At 39.2% G+C, this 3305-nt stretch overlaps 1 pseudogene; it reads right to left on the bottom strand.

The window, feature by feature from the left end:
* Window positions 1–1326: 1326 nt before the first annotated feature.
* LOC123238941 lies at window positions 1327–2332 on the bottom strand (annotated as a pseudogene).
* Between the last annotated feature and the right edge of the window lie 973 nt (window positions 2333–3305).

The following is a 3305-nucleotide window of genomic DNA, read 5'->3' as shown; positions in this document are numbered from 1 at the left end:
TTTTTAGATCCTAATGTTCAGTTCTTCCCTCATCAGTGATAATGGGAGACTTCTGCTCCTACAAAAATCTGTGCAAGATTCTGAGTTCTCTGACATGTAGGCTCTAATACCTGGGTTTTAGGGCGATGGTTAACAAAGTGACTGTCCACTTTCTTGTGATATTGAATGTGTTCTTTGGGTTCCTACAATGATTGTTCATCTGATCTTAGAGGTATATCCAGAATCCCCTGTTCCTGGTCATGTTTTATTCTGATATGGGGGCTAGGAACCTGTAATCCTCCCCGCTACATCTTAGAAATTTCACGTCAGACAGGATGTCCTAGATTCCACACAATGACTTTCTCCCCACTGTTTGGAGCTTTTTATGTGTCTAACATATATTATAAATCTCACCAGCATTTTTTCTTATACTTTGCCCAAGATGAACAGAAGAAAATTTCTAAATTTTGTTTCTCTGCCTCCTTGAAAAGGAAAAAGTAAGATTTTTTCCACTCTATAGAAATATGTCTAAAGAAATACATGGGATTATCATGAATAGCAATAAAGTTAACTATGCTGTAAAGAAATCATTTAAAAGGACATTTTATGAAAATCTTTTTTTTTCTTGCATTTTTTGTGAAGCAGCATGGTGTGGTAGAGAACAGGCCTGTGTCAAGAGATTTTGATTCAAGTCCTGCTCCTGGCACATATTTACTTTATAATCCTAAGCAAGTCATTGAATATCTCTAGGCCTCAGCTCCTTATCTATAAATTAGGATATTAGAAGAGTTGATCTCTGTGGTCCCTCCTAGCTCAAAATCTCTGATACTATTAATTTAATTTAATGAAAATTTCTCTATAACAAATCAGCCTGCTTGAGAGAAATGGTAAAAATTCCTACCTCCTACTGAGGAAAAAAGAATGCTAATAAAATGAACAGATTATACAATCTTTTTATTGACATCAACACTCTACCTGGTTTGCCCACAGCAGTTGCCACTTAGCTAAAAGAAACATAACATATGCTATAAACTTTATACCACCTACCTCCTTGCAAATTTTAAAATTTTTTCCTTGTATACTAGTCTATGAAAAGTCATATGAAATTTCTAGGACTAGAGTTGGAATTAAATTCTCTAGAGAAGCACGCTGATTAAAAAGACCATTCCCAAGAAATATTTGGGAAATAAATCCTTCCACAAAACATAAATTAACTGTTTTCAGAAGATTGGTTAAATATTCCAATGGTGGGAGAAAAGCATTCAAGCCAGGATTCCTTCAACAAGGTGCTCCAAAAAAAGCCAATCGAACCATGAGTATTCTTGTGGACACAGACCCTGGTTCTCTTCAGAAGATCATCCTTGGTCTCATGATTTTTCTCATAGCCAGTTTGACATCCTTATTCCTCAAACTATAGATCAAGGGGTTTAGCATAGGCACTACAATGGTATAAAACACAGAGGACACTTTTCCCTAGTCCATAGACGCAACAGAAGAAGGTTTGGGGTACATAAAAGCTCCTAAGCCAAAGAAAAGAGAAACAGTGACTATATGGGAGCTGCAAGTGCTAAAGGCTTTAGATCTGCCCCCAGAAGAGCTCATGCGGAAGATATTGAAGAAGATGAAGGTGTAAGATGTGAAAATGGTGGAACTGACCGTTCCAATGTCAATGCTAACAACAATGAAAGCCACTAACTCACTGACATACGTGCTAGTACAGGAAAGCTCCAGGATGGGGAGTATGTATGTCGCACATGTAGTGGTTGATGAGATTGTTGTCACAAAAGGACAGTCTAAGCATGCATCGCGTATGGGCCATGGCACCAGCAAACCCCAACACATATACTCCAGGCCCTAACAGGAAGCAGACCTTAGAGGACATTGTGACAGTATAAAGTAATGGGTTACAGATAGCAATGTAACGATCATAGGCCATGGCTGACAAAAGCAAGGTTTCAGAAAGTCCAAAGAAACAAAAGAAATACAACTGAGCCATGCACCATGAATAGGAGATGACACTTTTCTCTGACACAAAATTCGTTAGCATTTTGGGGGTAATGACAGAAGAATAACAGAGATCTATGAAGGACAGGTTGAAGAGGAAATAATACATGGGAGTGTGAAGATGGGAATTCAGTCTAATCAGAATAATCAAGCTGAGATTCCCCAGCACAGTGACCACATATATCCCTAAGAACAGGAAAAAGAGAAAAAGCTGGAGCTCTGGTTGGTCCGTTAAACCTGCAAGGAAAAATTCTGTCACTGAGGAGTCATTTCCTGGGGCCATTCTTCTCTGGGAAGGATCTGTGGGGACAGGAAAAAAAGAGGTATGTAAGAAACGAAAACGTATTTCCCCACCCTTTGGACAAAGGGGGAATGCACACTGGGAGACTCTAAATGTATCCCTTCCTGGCTCTATTAAGCCAAGCCTGTCCTTGTTGCCAACAGAATACAATGACCGATTCTGTAATAGTCTCTGAGATAAACTGTTGCCAAAAACAAAAAACAAAAATACTTCTGACCAAAGTAAAACCTGAAGCTGCTGTAAGATCAAGGGAGTGGGAGAGAAGCAATGGTTTCCTTTCTAATCCAGTTACTACTGTGTGGTGAGACTACCCAGAACTCTTCAGCTCCCTTGTACAGGAACCAAGACAGGGACCAAAACCGATGGCCCCATTTTAAGAATAAAGAAATAGGTCCTCTAAGATGCTTACAGACTGAGAACTCCTGGGGCCCAGGACAACCATTAAGATTCCCTCACCTTGTGGCACATACATAAAACTCTATTTATACCATGAAGTTAATTTTTTTTCTGTATATTCTCCAAGGCACACTTACCAATCCACTTTAATCACTTTTAGGGAAGAAGCCTTTCACAGAGCTTTGGGTTCCCATGGTCATTGCTTTAAAAAGAAGAATCAGGAGAGAATTCTAAAGTTCACCATCAGCATTGGGCTTTCCTGCCTCCTCACTCACCAGGTTCTTGAGGAAGTAGCTTTGGTGAGATTGGCAGTGACGTTTCTATAGGTTCTAATTCAGTTTCACAACTCTAGAGGCCAATCTCTGAGGTTCTCTAGGAGACATTGAGCTAAGAAACACAACTGCAAAGTATGACTTTATCAGTCAAAGTTTCTCTTTTTATTGTTCTCATATTCAGCAGTTGACAGAACACAGGAGGCATATTCTGGGTCTTAGGATCAAAATTAAAAATCAAAGAAGTTTTCCTCTGGTCTCCAAAGAGAAAAGGTCCTCCAGGAAATTGAAACTAATAAGTTTGCATTTTACCCTTAGGACTTTGAATTTTACATTGGCTCCACGAGGAGTCA

The sequence above is a fragment of the Gracilinanus agilis genome, chromosome 3 (assembly GCF_016433145.1).
Source record: "Gracilinanus agilis isolate LMUSP501 chromosome 3, AgileGrace, whole genome shotgun sequence".
In the NCBI taxonomy this organism is placed as follows: domain Eukaryota; kingdom Metazoa; phylum Chordata; class Mammalia; order Didelphimorphia; family Didelphidae; genus Gracilinanus; species Gracilinanus agilis.
This window is presented reverse-complemented; position numbering and strand designations above follow the sequence as displayed.